The sequence below is a fragment of the Scyliorhinus canicula genome, unplaced genomic scaffold (genome assembly GCF_902713615.1).
Source record: "Scyliorhinus canicula unplaced genomic scaffold, sScyCan1.1, whole genome shotgun sequence".
NCBI lineage: Eukaryota > Metazoa > Chordata > Chondrichthyes > Carcharhiniformes > Scyliorhinidae > Scyliorhinus > Scyliorhinus canicula.
Window position 1 is genome coordinate 154,386 of NW_024055785.1, and position 15,433 is coordinate 169,818.

The following is a 15,433-nucleotide window of genomic DNA, read 5'->3' on the forward strand; positions in this document are numbered from 1 at the left end:
AGAATCTACAGCCTGATGCGCCACCTGCTGGTTGGCTTCAATGAATCTCCTTGAAAATTATGTCACAGAAACCGGTAACGGGAAGAGTTGTCCCGGGGCCTTTCTCAGTATGTTGACCTCAGCACGCAGTGATAGACCGCGTGGTCAGTGTACTGCTGATCTTTCACAGTGAAAATGGTGATATTCCTGGGTGTATTCCGAATGACAAGGAAACGAATCGTAACTTCATTCTTTCCACAGGAATGCACATGAAATCCGACAGTGGGATACGTGTTCTAGTTCTGACGATAAAGTTGGAGATTTAATAGATACATTTATCCTCTGCGATATTGGGGATAACCCGAAGGAATGTCCTTAAATCACTAGATGGATGGACGGATTTTAATTATATATTATAATGTTAATATTTTTCTTGTATTAACAGCTGTCCTTGTCACTGGGAGTCACAGGGGCTGGTTTAGCACAATGGGCTAAATAGCTGCCTTGTAAAGCAACCAAAGCCAGCAGCGCGGATTCAATTCCAGTACCAGCCTCCCCGAAAAGGCGCCGGAATGTGGCGACTAGGGGCTATTCACAGTCACTTCATTTGAAGCCTACTTGTGGCAATAAGCGATTTTCATTTCATTTCAGCTGCGGTGGTATCCCGGAACTTCTGAACAAACCATTTCTCCTCAACCCAACGCTTTATTCGATAGAAATTAATTCGTATTTAATTACAGGCAACTCCAGTCAAACTCCTGTGGAAAGAATGAATCTGGTCACCAGATGGAGGAGGTATACAAATATTTAAATATCTGTGGACGTTGAGAAAGGTTCCACCACCCTCACAGTGGAGGTGTAAATTTACCCTGGAACTGTCCACTGGATTCCCATCCACTGGATTTTCCGTGTTCACAGTCAGGGTGATGAGGGATAAACATTGGCCAGGACTGCGGGGAGAAGTCCCCGCCTCTTCTTTCAGATAACCTAATGGCATCTTTCACATTCTGGAGCCAAAAACCCTTTTCTGTCTCTTCTTTCCCGGCTGAATAAGAAAGGAAGAATTTCACCAGACCTGCGCTCAGACTTGGGTTCCCGTCTCCCTGGGTCGCTTTTCCTCTTCCTCTGTCAGAAGCCACTGAACTGCGATGAGATTGCAACGATTGATATTCTGCTTCATTCAGCTTCACAATTGGAATTGTCGTGTGGAGTAACGGGTAACATGTGCACTTTAAGAAGAAATGAGCCCCAGTTCCAAACTCTCCAGTCGGCAACATGGAGCGGAAATTTTCCTGGAGTTTATGTCCACAAATGCTGACCTGCGGAAGTTTTGTTTTCAATATTTTCATCTGGCGTCCGAGATGTCTCAGCTGCTTTGCATGAAATATAAGTTACATTCTGCTTGACGCGGGGCGTTAAACATGGGCTCGTTCATCTAGAGATGTGGTTCTCACATGCGAATTTTCAGTCAAGGAGCACGCGAACGGTCAAGGTCTCAAATGCAGGACGCGCCCTTTACTCCAGGTTAGATGTTATGAATTGTTTGCTCTACTTGTTCTTTTTGTCCGGGCGGCATTTATTCATCAATCTGCCATTGACGGCTCCTCCAGACATATCTTTCGTTGCTTCCATTGCTCTGACAGAGAGCTGGCACAGACACGGCGGCCGGAATGGCCTCATACTGTGGTGTCATTATTCTCTAATTTGACGCTAACCGAACTCTGTGGCAACGGACCCAATGCCTCTTCTCATTTAATCTCTCCTGACTTGCCCCCATTAGAGCCCTTTCCTGTTGTTCTGTTTCCTCCCTCCGGTAATTCACTTGGTTAAGCCGTCCTACATTTCTAACCTGTCCCGGTTTTAATGAAAGGTGATGGTGAAAGACGAACTTTGTTGTCCTGTCGACAAATGCCGCCTGACTCCCTGAGTTGTTGCAGTAATTTTGGCGTTCTCCGCAGATGTTAGATCGACTTTCGATGGCAATGACAGTATGCTTCTGCGCTTTTTGAAGGGCTCGTTGGTCTAGGGGTATGATTCGCGCTTTGGGTGTGTCGCTGTCGGAATTTGCGAGAGGTCCCGGGTTCAAATCCCGTACGAGCCCTTCGATGAGGTTTTCCGTTGGTCAAACCGCATGTTTTCTTTGCGGCGGAGACGGCGGGATTCATTCACATTGTGCTTGCTTTGAGAAACTGAGCTCAAACTGAATGGAACCAATACGTTCCCGAGAAGTTTGTCTATGTGTGGGCATTCACATCTCTATTGACTAATTCTGGTGGACTCAGACAGCTCTCTGTCCCTTTCATTTTATCAGTTCAACAACTTCAGACTGTGAACTCTCACTTCCCCCTCCACCACCTGTTTATTTCCATCAACTTATTTTCATTCCTTCCATTGATATGTTTTACCCTCAGCATTGCCCCCCTATCCCCAGCCCATACCATCCTACTTGATCAATCAGATCCCTGTTTGTAATTGTTCTCTGACGCACTGCTTACCTTTCTTCTGCCATGAACACATTCTGACCTCTTAATGCGCCATCAGCACCTTTCTTAGCCTTGATTAGCCTCATTTACATTCCCTTTTTCTTTCTGCCCGAGACATTTTCGTCATTTTCCATCTGTTGCTGACACTCTATCGAGGCCCAATAGGGCACGTCACCCCCGCCCCAGCCACAATAGTGTGAATCTGACCCTATTTCCAGTTCTCCAGCTTTGACAAAGAGTCACGCAGACTCGGAACGACAGCTGCCATCTGGCTTCAGAGAGGCTGTCAGATCTGCTGAGATGGTCCAGTATTTTCTGTTTTTGTTTCAGATTGAAGCATCCGCAGTAAGTTGCATTTGTCGTTCATGTAGACATGTTTGCGATGATGAATAAATATGTTCATCTGCATTTGTAAATGCATGAAATTCTGTCGTGGATGAACGAGCTCCGAATATCTAAAATAGGAAGATCCTTTTCTTCTCATTGCCTGCCGCAAATTCGGTACTTGTGATTTTAGTGGCTCATGAGAGACGAAACCTCATAATCCTCGAACATACGAGATCGGGGAACAAACGTACTTTGTGCAAACAGTCCTCACAACATGGGAAGCACTTAATGTTTCTACCCGGTACCAACTCGGGGACCTTTCGTGTGTAAGGGGAATGTGCTAACCACTACACTACAGAAACCGCTGGCAGTGCAGCAATCAATGGACTTGTGCAATGTTCAACCTCACTGTGTTGCTGTAGCACCTCATGGTTCGGCTGAGAGGCCATGTCAGCCCGGTTTCGAACAGCGGATTTTTCTCGTGCTAGGCAAATGCGATAACGACTTCACTACAGAAACCGCTGGGAACGTCGATATCAGTGGACGTGTGTAATGTTCAACCACAATGTGTTGCTGCAGATTCTAATGGTTCCGCTGAGAGGTCATGTAACTTATTGCAAGAAGGCGTTTCTTTAAAACTGATGTCTCATGTCTTAAAAAGTAAGGTTAAGGGGGGGTTGTTGGGTTACGGGTATAGGGTTACGGGTATAGGGTGGATACGTGGGTTTGAGTAGGGTGAGCATTGCTCGGCACAACATTGAGGGCCGAAGGGCCTGTTCTGTGCTGTACTGTTCTATGTTCTAAATAGCAAGCGACAGGAGTGCCTGCCACCAGCTTGTGGATGGAGCGAAGGTGTTTTCCAAAGCGGTCACCGAGTCGGTATTTAGTTTGTACTCAAAAGGACAGACACAAACGATACTGTAACTGACTTAGAGGAAATGCCAGAGACTTGAGTGAAACACCTTTTGGAAAGTAAAAGCGCTCTTCCTGATGGAGAAACAGGAAAACTCAGTGTGGGAATCCAGACTCAATGTTGATTTGCAATTACCCCTCCTTTCTGAAACATGAAGGGTATTTAGGCTGCAGCATGTTGCACACCAAAGCACAAAGAGGTCAAATATAAGAAACACATAATTGTCAATTCCAGCCAGATTGAAGGATGTCTTATAGTAATGTGTACTCAAAACACATAATTATCAATTCTTAAACTCAACTCAAGCATTGAATAAGGAAACAAATGTTGTTTAAAGTCGGTTGCTTTTTTCTCTAGGATTTAAGAATGCTGCATTAATAGTAGAAGAGAGCATTTCGCCGTTAGTGATTTGCTGAACAAATGCTTCAGTTCAATATAGGTTCTTCTTCTGGCTTGTAAGTTTAGACATCTGGTTTGAAGAAACAGACGTATTCTTATAAGAAGCGACATGGCCTCTCAGCCGAACTATGCGAAGCTGCAACAAGGCAGCTGAATTGAAGGTGACACAGGTCCGTTGGCGTCTGCGATGCCAGCTGTTTCTGTGGTTTAGTGGTTATCACATTCGCTTTACACGCGCGCGAATGGTCCCAGGTTCGAAACCGGGCAGAAACATCTGGTGCTTCCAGTTTAGTCTGTTGCTAAATATTACCTCAGTCTCGTAACTGGTCTTCATCATCGAGGAATAGCAAAAGCCTATAACTGCTGTGGGCCAGTGGCGCAATGGATAACGCGTCTGACTACGAATCAGGAGATTCCAGGTTCGACTCCTGGCTGGCTCGCAGTTCCGAGTTTTGGCGTCCTCTTTAGTTCAGTGGGTTGGACAGCTGGATCCCGATGCAGAGCAAAGTGAGCAGGGCATCATCAATTCTCGTATCAGCTGTGGTTACTCATAAAAGCCCTGCCCTCTCTTTGTAACTTCAAGCAAAACATAACTTATCTTCAGTTCAGCAAAATTCAATATCTGATGCTTCGGTAAGTTGAGTGGTTATCACATTCGCCTCACACGCGAAAGGTCCCCTTTCGAAATCGGGCAGAAACATCGAACATTTAGCATTTCGTGAGAGAAAAGTTTGCCCAATTATTGGGCACAAAATAATTATGTTTCCTGAATGTTGCCGGACTCTCGTGTGTTCCAGGACTATGAGATTTCGTCTCACATGAGCCACTAAACTGAATTGAACATTAAGGCCCAAGCACTGAATTTTCGGCAGGCAATGAGAGGTGAAGACTTTTCATCTCTTGGCACAACTCGGATATTAAGAACATAAGAACTAGGAGCAGGAGAAGGCCATCTGGCCCCTCGAGCCTGCTCCGCCATTCAATTAGATCATGGCTGATCTTTTGTGGACTCAGCTCCACTTTCTGGCCCGAACACCATAACCCTTAATCCCTTTATTCTTCAAAAAACTATCTATCTTTACCTTAAAAACATGTAATGAAGGAGCCTCAACTGCTTCACTGGGCAAGGAATTCCATAGATTCACAACCCTTTGGGTGAAGAAGTTCCTCCTAAACTCAGTTCTAAATCTACTTTCCCTTATTTTGAGGCTATTCCCCCTAGTTCTGCTGTCACCCGCCAGTGGAAACAACCTGCCTGCATCTATCCTATCTATTCCCTTCATAATTTTAAATGTTTCTATAAGATCCCCCCTCATCCTTCTAAATTCCAACGAGTACAGTCCCAGTCTACTCAACCTCTCCTCATAATCCAACCCCTTCAGCTCTGGGATTAACCTAGTTAATCTCCTCTGCACACCCTCCAGCGCCAGTACGTCCTTTCTCAAGTAAGGAGACCAAAACTGAACACAATACTCCAGGTGTGGCCGCACTAACACCTTATACAATTGCAACATAACCTCCCTAGTCTTAAACTCCATCCCTCTAGCAATGAAGGACAAAATTCCATTTGCCTTCTTAATCACCTGTTGCACTTGTAAACCAACCTTCTGTGACTCATGCTCTAGCACACCCAAGTCTCTCTGAACAGCGGCATGCTTTAATATTTTATCGTTTAAATAATAATCCCGTTTGCTGTTATTCCTACCAAAATGGATAACCTCACATTTGTCAACATTGTATTCCATCTGCCAGACCCGAGCCCATTCACTTAACCTATCCAAATCCCTCTGCAGACTTCCAGTATCCTCTGCACTTTTCGCTTTACCACTCATCTTAGTGTCATCTGCAAACTTGGACACATTGCCCTTGGTCCCCAACTCCAAATCATCAATGTAAATTGTGAACAATTGTGGGCCCAACACGGATCCCTGAGGGACACCACTAGCTACTGATTGCCAACCAGAGAAACACCCATTTATCCCAACTCTTTGCTTTCTATTAATTAACCAATCCTCTATCCATGCTACTACTTTACCCTTAATGCCATGCATCTTTATCTTATGCAGCAACCTTTTGTGCGGCACCTTGTCAAAGGCTTTCTGGAAATCCAGATATACCACATCCATCGGCTCCCCGTTATCTACTGCACTGGTAATGTCCTCAAAAAATTCCACTAAATTAGTTAGGCACGACCTGCCTTTTACGAACCCATGCTGCGTCTGCCCAATGGGACAATTTCTATCCAGATGCCTCGCAATTTCTTCCTTGATGATAGATTCCAGCATCTTCCATATTACCGAAGTTAAACTCACTGGCCTATAATTTCCTGCTTTCTGCCTACCTCCTTTTTTAAACAGTGGTGTCACGTTTGCTAATTTCCAATCCACCGGGACCACCCCAGAGTCTAGTGAATTTCGGTAAATTATCACTAGTGCATCTGCAATTTCCCTAGCCATCTCTTTTAGCACTCTGGGATGCATTCCATCAGGGCCAGGAGACTTGTCTACCTTTAGCCCCATTAGCTTGCCCATCACTCCCTCCTTAGCAGCTAGTTCATCCACAACAGAATTTCAGCAATTTACAAATTAACATATTTAATCACCATCTCAATCATGTCTAAATGTATGACAAATGCAACTTACTGCGGATGCTTCAAACGGAAACAAAAGCAGAAAATACTGGACAATCTCAGCAGGTCTGACAGCCTCTGGCGAGCGAAATGGCAGCTGTCGTTTCCAGTCAAGTGGACTCTTTGTCAAAGCTGGAGAACTGGAATTGGAGATTCAGACGATTGTGGGTGGGGGGTGGGGGTGGTGTAGTGCTGTATTGGGTCTCGATAGAGGGCTAGCAATAGATGGGAAATGACGAAAATATCTCGGGCAGAAAGAAAAAGGCAATGTAAATGAGGCTAATCAAGGCTAAGGAAGGTGCTGATGGCGCATCAAGCGGTCAGAATGTGTTAATGGCAGAACAAAGGTAAGCAGTGCGTCAGAGAACAATTACAAACAGGGATCAGATTGCTGAAGTAGGATGGTATGGGCCGGGGGGAGGGGGGCAATGCTGAGGGTAATACATATCAATGGAAGGAACGATAGGTTGATGGAAAAACATGTGGTGGAGGGGGAAGTGAGAGTTCACAGTCTGAAGTTGTTGAACTGATAAAATGAAAGGGACAAAGAGCTGTCTGAGTCCACCAGAAATAGTCAATAGAAATGTAAATGCCCACACAGAGACAAGCTTCTCGGGAACGTATTGGTTCCATGCAGTTTGAGCTCAGCTTCTCAAAGCAAACCCAATGTGAATGAATCCCGCCGTCCACGTCGCAAGAAATGAAGAAAACATGTGGTTTGACCAACGGAAAACCTCATCGAAGGGCTCGTCCGGGATTTGAACCCGGGACTTCTCGCAAATTCCGAAAGCGACACACCCAAAGCGAGAATCATAACCCTAGACCAACGAGCCCCACAAAAAGAATCAAAGCATACTGTCATTGCCATCGAAAATCAAGCTAACATCTGCGGAGAACTCCAAAAGTACTGCACCATCTCAGGGAGTCATGCAGCATTTGTCGACAGGACAACAAAGTTCGTCTTTCACCATCACCTTTCATAAAAAACCGGGACAGGTTAGAAATGTAGGACGGCTTAACCAAGTGAATTACCGGAGGGAGGAAACAGAACAACAGGAAAGGGCTCTAATGGGGGGCAAGTCAGGAGAGATTAAATAGGAAGAGGCCTTGGGACCCTGGCCACAGAGTTAGGTTATCATCAAATCAGAGAATAATGACACCACAGTATGAGGCCATTCCGGCCGCCGTGTCTGTGCCAGCTCTCTGTTAGCGCAATGGAAGAAACAAAGAAACAAAAGATATGTCTGGAGGAGCTATCGACGGCAGATTGATCAACAACTACCGCCCGGACACAAAGAACAAGTGGAAACAAGATTGAAACCCAAATCTGCGATGTAAGGACACACAAAATGGGTGCAGCATTTACAGTGTGAAACTACTGAACACACACTGAGTGTGAAAGCTGTATTGAGCCCAGTGGAAAGATGCGTTGCTGTTCCTCGAGTGTCTGTTGAGCTTCTTTGGAACATTTCACGACGCCGAGGTCCGGGAGGTCAGCGTTAAGATCCAGCTCCCCAGTCAGCTCAATTCTCCACTTTGGCTCTGAGGATTAGATGGGTCACGTCCCTGTGGTTAACACAGATCTGGAGCATCAATTTTATCCAAACGCACTCCAGCTCAGACACTGTCTCTCTCTCTCTCTCTCTCGAGCATCATCTGTGGGGAAAGAAATGACGTAAACATTCAGAGTTATGAGAAATCTTTTTCAGAGTGGGCCAATGTAAATCAACCCCGCCGTCAGCATCGCAAACAATTCGTAATCTCTGACCTGGAGTAAAGAGCCTGTCCTGGATTTAAACCCACGACCACTCCCATAGGCATTGATTGAAAATCCTTAAACGAGAACCAGACCTCGAGACCAAAGAGCACAAATTTAAGACCGACATTCAGCAAAATATAACTTATGTTAATTTCGATATAATTTCTACATCTCACGGCTTAATATGTTGAGACATCTGTTAATTTCAGACACAGCTGTCGCTTGCAACGAGGTCCCTGGCCTCTCAAACAGACCATCAGAATCTGACGCAACACAGTGAGGTTGTACATTCCGCACGTCCATTGATTGCCAGCGGTTTCTGTAGTGTAGTGGTTATCACATTCGCCTCACACGCGAAAGGTCCCCGGTTCGAAACCGGGCAGAAACATCGAACATTTAACATTTCGTGTGAGAAAAGTTTGGGCACAAAATAATTGTATTTCCTGAATGTTGCCGGAATCTCGTGTGTTCCAGGACTATGAAATTTCGTCTCACACGAGCCACGACACTGAATTGAACATTAAGGCCCAAGCACTGAATTTTCGGCAGGCAATGAGAGGTGAAGAATTTTCATATCTTGGCACACCTCGGATATTAGCAGCTAGTTCATCCACAACAGAATTTCAGCGATTTACAAATGAACATATTTAATCACCATCTCAAATATGTCTAAATGTGTGACAAATGCAACTTACTGCGGATGCTTCAAACGGAAACTAAAAAAGAAAATACTGGATAATCTCAGCAGGTCTGACAGCCTCTGGGGAGCGAAATGGCAGCTGTCGTTTCCAGTCAAGTGGACTCTTTGTCAAAGCTGGAGAACTGGAATTGGAGATTCAGACGATTGTGGGTGGGGGGTGGGGGTGGTGGAATGCTGTATTGGGTCTCGATAGAGGGCTAGTAATAGGTGGGAAATGACGAAAATGTCTCGGGCAGAAAGAAAAAGGGAATGTAAATGAGGCTAATCAAGGCTATGAAAGGTGCTGATGGCGCATCAAGCGGTCAGAATGTGTTAAGGGCAGAACAAAGGTAAGCAGTGCGTCAGAGAACAATTACAAACAGGGATCAGATTGATCAAGTAGGATGGTATGGGCTGGTGGGAGGTGGGCGATGCTCTGGGTAAAACATATCAATGGAAGGGATGATAAGTTGATGGAAAAAACATGTGGTGGAGGGGGAAGTGAGAGTTCACAGTCTGAAGTTGTTGAACTGATAAAATGAAAGGGACAAAGAGCTGTCTGAGTCCACCAGAAATAGTCAATAGAAATGTGAATGCCCACACATAGACAAGCTTATCGGGAACGTATTGGTTCCATGCAGTTTGAGCTCAGCTTCTCAAAGCAAACACAATGTGAATGAATCCCGCTGTCTCCGCCGCAAAGAATTGAAGAAAACATGCGGTTTGACCAACGGAAAAACTCATTGAAGGGCTCGTCCGGGATTTGAACCCGGGATCTCTCGCAAATTCCGAAAGCGACACACCCAAAGCGAGAATCATACCCCTAGACCAACGAGCCCCGCAAAAAGAGTTAAAGCATACTGTCATTGCCATCGAAAATCAATCTAACATCTGCGGAGAACGCCAAAAGCACTGCACCATCTCAGGGAGTCATGCAGCATTTGTCGACAGGACAACAAAGTTCGTCTTTCACCATCACCTTTCATAAAAACCGGGACAGGTTAGACATGTAGGACGGCTTAACCAAGTGAATTACCGGAGGGAGGAAACAGAACAACAGGAAAGGGCTCTAATGGGGGGCAAGTCAGGAGAGAATAAATGAGAAGAGGCCTTGGGACCCTGGCCACAGAGTTAGGATCGCATCAAATCAGTGAATAATGACACCACAGTATGAGGCCATTCCGGCCGCCGTGTCTGTGCTAGCTCTCTGTTAGCGCAATGGAAGAAACAAAGAAACAAAAGATATGCCTGGAGGAGCTATCGATGGCAGATTGATCAACAACTACCAACCGGACACAAAGAACAAGTGGAAACAAGATTGAAACCCAAATCTGCGATGTAAGGACACACAAAATGAGTGCAGCATTTACAGTGTGAAACTACTGAACACACACTGAGTGTGAAAGCTGTATTGAGCCCAGTGGAAAGATGCGCTGCTGTTCCTCGAGTGTCTGTTGAGCTTCTTTGGAACATTTCACGACGCCGAGGTCCGGGAGGTCAGCGTTAAGATCCAGCTCCCCAGTCAGCTCAATTCTCCACTTTGTCTCTGAGGATTAGATGGGTCACGTCCCTCTGGTTAACACAGATCTGGAGCATCAATTTTATCCAAACGCACTCCAGCTCAGACACTGTCTCTCTCTCTCTCTCTCTCTCTCTCTCGAGCATCATCTGTGGGGAGAGAAACGACGTAAACATTCCGAGTCCTGAGAAATCTTTTTCAGAGTGGGCCAATGTAAATCAACCCCGCCGTCAGCATCGCAAACAATTCGTAATCTCTGACCTGGAGTAAAGAGCCTGTCCTGGATTTAAACCCACGACCGCTCCCATAGGCATTGATTGAAAATCCCTAAACGAGAACCAGACCTCGAGACAAAAGAGCACAAATTTGAGACCGACATTCAGCAAAATATAACTTATGTTAATTTCGATATAATTTCTACATCTCACGGCTTAATATGTTGAGACATCTGTTAATTTACGAAACAGCTGTCGCTTGCAACGAGGTACCTGGCCTCTCAAACAGACCATCAGAATCTGCAGCAACACAGTGAGGTTGTACATTCCGCACGTCCATTGATTGCCAGCGGTTTCTGTAGTGTAGTGGTTATCACATTCGCCTCACACGCGAAAGGTCCCCGGTTCGAAACCGGGCAGAAACATCGAACATTTAGCATTTCGTGTGAGAAAAGTTTGCACAATTATTGGGCACAAAATAATTCTATTTCCTGAATGTTGCCGGAATCTCGTGTGTTCCAGGACTATGAAATTTCGTCTCACACGAGCCACTAAACTGAATTGAACATTAAGGCCCAAGCACTGAATTTTTGGCAGGCAATGAGAGGTGAAGAGTTTCCATACCTTGGCACACCTCGGATATTAGCAGCTAGTTCATCCACAACAGAATTTCAGCGATTTACAAATGAACATATTTAATCACCATCTCAAACATGTCTAAATGTGTGACAAATGCAACTTACTGCGGATGCTTCAAACGGAAACTAAAACAGAAAATACTGGATAATCTCAGCAGGTCTGACAGCCTCTGGGGAGCGAAATGGCAGCTGTCGTTTCCAGTCAAGTGGACTCTTTGTCAAAGCTGGAGAACTGGAACTGGAGATTCAGACGATTGTGGGTGGGGGGTGGGGGTGGTGGAGTGCTGTATTGGGTCTCGATAGAGGGCTAGCAATAGGTGGGAAATGACGAAAATGTCTCGGACAGAAAGAAAAAGGGAATGTAAATGAGGTTAATCAAGGCTATGAAAGGTGCTGATGGCGCATCAAGCGGTCAGAATGTGTTAATGGCAGAACAAAGGTAAGCAGTGCGTCAGAGAACAATTACAAACAGGGATCAGATTGCTGAAGTAGGATGGTATGGGCTGGTGGGAGGTGGGCGATGCTGAGGGTAAAACATATCAATGGAAGGGATGATAAGTTGATGGAAAAAACATGTGGTGGAGGGGGAAGTGAGAGTTCACAGTCTGAAGTTGTTGAACTGATAAAATGAAAGGGACAAAGAGCTGTCTGAGTCCACCAGAAATAGTCAATAGAAATGTGAATGCCCACACATAGACAAGCTTATCGGGAACGTATTGGTTCCATGCAGTTTGAGCTCAGCTTCTCAAAGCAAACCCAATGTGAATGAATCCCGCCGTCTACGTCGCAAAGAAATGAAGAAAACATGTGGTTTGACCAACGGAAAACCTCATCGAAGGGCTCGTCCGGGATTTGAACCCGGGACCTCTCGCAAATTCCGAAAGCGACACACCCAAAGCGAGAATCATACCCCTAGACCAACGAGCCCCGCAAAAAGAGTTAAAGCATACTGTCATTGCCATCGAAAATCAATCTAACATCTGCGGAGAACGCCAAAAGCACTGCACCATCTCAGGGAGTCATGCAGCATTTGTCGACAGGACAACAAAGTTCGTCTTTCACCATCACCTTTCATTAAAACCGGGACAGGTTAGAAATCAGAAGGGGGTTCAGTGCAGTTAGAGTGCGAATATACAGACCGGACGATGTACCACATGCTATGGTATCAGCAAAATCGGCACAGCCGCCGAGATTGGTCATCATTAACATATTGACGATGAAGAAAGAGGAGATCTCAGGACGATATCTGGCGGCTGCCAACATGTCTAAAAAGAATGGTTATCTCAATATAAACGCGCTCAGTGTGGAGGACGGGGCGGTCTATTACTGTGCAATGAGCACAGTGTCACAAAGCAGCTACAACCACGTACGAAAGCCTCAGAGAGTATTTTCAATTCCAGTAAATTTGCGTTCCTGCCCTTGTACCGGAGGATGGTTTGATCTGGATTCAGAAAAATACTCAGGTCTATTTCTCCACAATTGCATTGCCGTCTCTGTCCTTGTATTGGTCAATAGAGGAGCCGTTTCGGATTCGTGAGATTAATCAGCATGTCGCGATGCACAGTAAATTTAAGCTTGGAATATCCACTTCCGAGCAGCAGTAATGAAAGTTCTCAGATGTGGGGATAATAAAATCTTCCAGGACCGTTAACTTAGGTCGACCTTATGCCAACGAGTCTGAGCCCCCAGTAGTCTTCAGCGGAACATCGACTTTCTGATCGAAAATACATCAAATCTATGTTGACACTTCCTGCTTTCTGTTATGGAGGTTCCCAGATAAGGGACGTGTTTCAACGAAAGTGTGGTGCTGTCCAAGTGAGTTCTGTAAAATCCACGGGCCTGTGATGATTCCATGTCTCACAAATGTCCACGCCCGCGTGTACGGTGTGTACGGTCCTTCCAGATATTTTCCGCACTGCCTCAGGGGACCAATATTACCAGCATTCTCATTCGGTCCCTGGCAATCAGAGGATTGGCCGTCACTGTTGAAATGCACGGAGTTGTCGTCTCCGTGGCGCAATCGGTTAGCGCGTTCGGCAGTTAACCGAAAGGTTGGTGGTTCGATCCCACCCAGAAACGAATTGTTGTTCCACTCCTGGATGATATCTGTTTAGGACAGGGCTAAATCGCTGGCTTTGAAAGCAGGTCAGAGAGGCTGATCATTAAGCGCATCACCTCCATACTTCCGGAACGCCTTGACCCACTTCAATTTGCATACCGTCGCAACCGGTCCACATCAGACGCCATTTCCCTGGCCCGACGCTCATCCCGAGAGCATCTCGAAAACAAGGACTCCTATTTATTGACTTCAGCTCCGCCTTCAACACCATAATCCCAGCAAAGATCACATCAAAGCTCCAAAACCTAGGACTTGGCACCCCCACTCTGCAACTGGATCCTTGACTTTCTGACCAACAGACCACAGTCAGTATGAATGAACACCAACACCTCCTCCACAATAGTCCTCAAAACTGTTGCCCCGCAAGGCTGGGTACTTAGCCCCTTACTCTACTCTCTGGACACACACGACTGCGTGGCAAAACTTGGTTCCAACTCCATCTACAATACATGTTGGCTGACGATACGAACAGAGTGGGCCGGATCTTGAATAACGACGAGTCCGAACACAGGAGGGAGATAGAGAACCTAGTGGAGTGGTGTAACGACAACAATCTCTCCCTCAATGCCAGCAAAACTAAAGAGCTGGTCATCGACTTCAGGAAGCAAAGTACTGTACACACCCCTATCAGCATCAACGTGGACGAGGTGGAGATGGTTAGCAGTTTCCCCACTGTCACCAGACTCCAAAATGACTCTCTTATTGACTGACCTCATTAACACTACACCCTGTGTGCTTCAACCGATGCCAATGCATATGTAGTTACATTGTATATCTTGTGTTGCCCTATTATGTAGTCCCATGTATTTTCTTGTATTTTGTTGAATTTTGTTTAATTCCCTTTTCTTCCATGTACTGAATGATCTGTTGAGCTGCTTGCAGAAAAATACTTTTCACTGTACCTCGGTAATAAACAAATCCAATCCAATAACCCGTCTTGCTCCATTTTCACATAATATTAAATGGCGATGGTCTTTCTGACCGCCCTCTCGCATCCACCTTGAGAGATGAATATCACCGCCCCCCCCCCCCCCCCCACACACACACACACATATACCCCTACCCCTCTTGGTGTCGGTTTGTTTGTGGGACCCACTGCCTTTCTGCTAGAATGTGATTGACGGCACAGACACATATAGGGATCTCTATATTTGTGTGCTGATATTTCTCTATATATGTGTCATATTGCGATCACTTCTACATTTGCTGCTACGCAGATTCTCTCCAATCAGACGGAATATGAACCGTGCAGGCTGTCCGGATGCTGACTGTGTATCAGGATCGTCAGTATCGATTGTACTGCTGTGTGGCGTCAGTATCCTCTTCAACCCTCATTTCAGCGTCCAGATGTTCCACTGGGTCTTGGTGGCTCCAGTCTGATAGAAACGAACAGAAAACAATAATAATCTCAAAATTCAGAATCAGCCTCATATTGACCAACGTAACGGTCACCTGCACCATACTCATTATTATTTAATTAACAATAATATCTGGTTACTCAGTAAGGGGAGAATGGGGGTTTTGCAGTGAAGGAAATACTGAGTAGCGAGATCATAACGAAGAGGGTGACGAGGCAGTTCCCCGCGATCGTTCCTGAATCAATCGCTCTTTAGCGCAGGCAATTATCTGTCAGAGCAGCAATCCAGATTCAGGTCCCACTGCATTGCTGATCCAACCAATGACAGGAATCGAGCAGCGGCAGCAATGTCTAGAATATCCCAATGGTGTTGGAGCGAGGGCATCACACTGAAACTGTGACCGGTGCACCGCAGAC

The 15,433-nt window shown here is 45.7% G+C and overlaps 6 non-coding genes across 6 annotated transcripts; 4 read left to right on the forward strand and 2 right to left on the reverse strand.

Moving 5' to 3' along the window:
* Nucleotides 1–4,468: 4,468 nt before the first annotated feature.
* trnar-acg lies at nucleotides 4,469–4,541 on the forward strand. The gene has a single exon. It is a non-coding gene; the product is annotated as a tRNA-Arg (tRNA).
* Nucleotides 4,542–8,804: 4,263 nt separating this feature from the next.
* On the forward strand, nucleotides 8,805–8,877 carry trnav-cac. Its single transcript has one exon. It is a non-coding gene; the product is annotated as a tRNA-Val (tRNA).
* A 1,039-nt stretch (nucleotides 8,878–9,916) lies between these two features.
* Nucleotides 9,917–10,006, reverse strand: trnap-ugg. Its single transcript is given in 2 exon segments — nucleotides 9,917–9,952; nucleotides 9,971–10,006. It is a non-coding gene; the product is annotated as a tRNA-Pro (tRNA).
* Nucleotides 10,007–11,254: 1,248 nt separating this feature from the next.
* trnav-cac lies at nucleotides 11,255–11,327 on the forward strand. The gene has a single exon. It is a non-coding gene; the product is annotated as a tRNA-Val (tRNA).
* A 1,050-nt stretch (nucleotides 11,328–12,377) lies between these two features.
* Nucleotides 12,378–12,467, reverse strand: trnap-ugg. The gene is given in 2 exon segments: nucleotides 12,378–12,413; nucleotides 12,432–12,467. It is a non-coding gene; the product is annotated as a tRNA-Pro (tRNA).
* Nucleotides 12,468–13,545: 1,078 nt separating this feature from the next.
* trnan-guu lies at nucleotides 13,546–13,619 on the forward strand. Its single transcript has one exon. It is a non-coding gene; the product is annotated as a tRNA-Asn (tRNA).
* The last annotated feature ends 1,814 nt before the right edge of the window (nucleotides 13,620–15,433 follow it).